Here is an 825-nt window from a genome sequence, read left to right on the forward strand (position 1 = left end):
AAGGAACTCCCACACATTCCAGAGTTCCCACCCTGCGGAATGTCGAAGGGGCAAACTGGAACAGGAATATTTGGGATGGAGGCTGGAGCCACCTGATGGCAGGGATTGGGGTTCTCAAGTGGAGGAAAAAGCAGCAACTGCTCGTGGGGCCTTTGGGAGAAAGGAAGGAAATGGGAAAATCCCAAATGAAATGGTAAATTTCAAGTTTTAAGTAAAAAGCGACTATTTAAAAAAAAAAATATATTGAAAGTAAATTTTTAAAAAATAGGAAGTAAAAATGAAAAAAATTGAAAGTAAATGGTAAAAATAAAAAAATTCAAAATGTTAAAAATGAAAAAATACGAAAATAAAGATGAAAATTCAAAAATTGAAATTAAAAATTGAGATAAAATAAAGTTTAAAAATAAAAAAGTCAAAAGTAGAATGTAAAAAAGGAACAAATTAAAAATTACAGGAATTAAAAATTAAAATTAAATAGAAACAATGCAATGAAAAATAGAAAATAAAAAATAAGTTAAAAGAATTTAAAAAGAGAAATTAGAGCTAAAATGAAAAAACTAGGATAAATTAAAACCTAAAAGCAAAAATAGAAATGAAAAATTTAGAAGTAGCAATAAAATTTGAACTAAAAATGAAAACATCAAGGCAAAGTAAAATAAAAATAGAACTTAAAATAAAATTTAAAAGTAAGACAGAAAAATGCCAGTAATTTTAAAAATGTAAAAATAAAAACAAGGATAAAAATAGATATAATTAGAAAATTTAAAAGTAAGACAGAAAAATGCCAGTAATTTTAAAAATGTAAAAATAAAAACAAGGATAAAA

The sequence above is a fragment of the Manacus vitellinus genome, unplaced genomic scaffold, assembly GCF_001715985.3.
Source record: "Manacus vitellinus isolate BGI_N305 unplaced genomic scaffold, ASM171598v3 scaffold_92_pilon, whole genome shotgun sequence".
In the NCBI taxonomy this organism is placed as follows: Eukaryota; Metazoa; Chordata; class Aves; order Passeriformes; family Pipridae; genus Manacus; species Manacus vitellinus.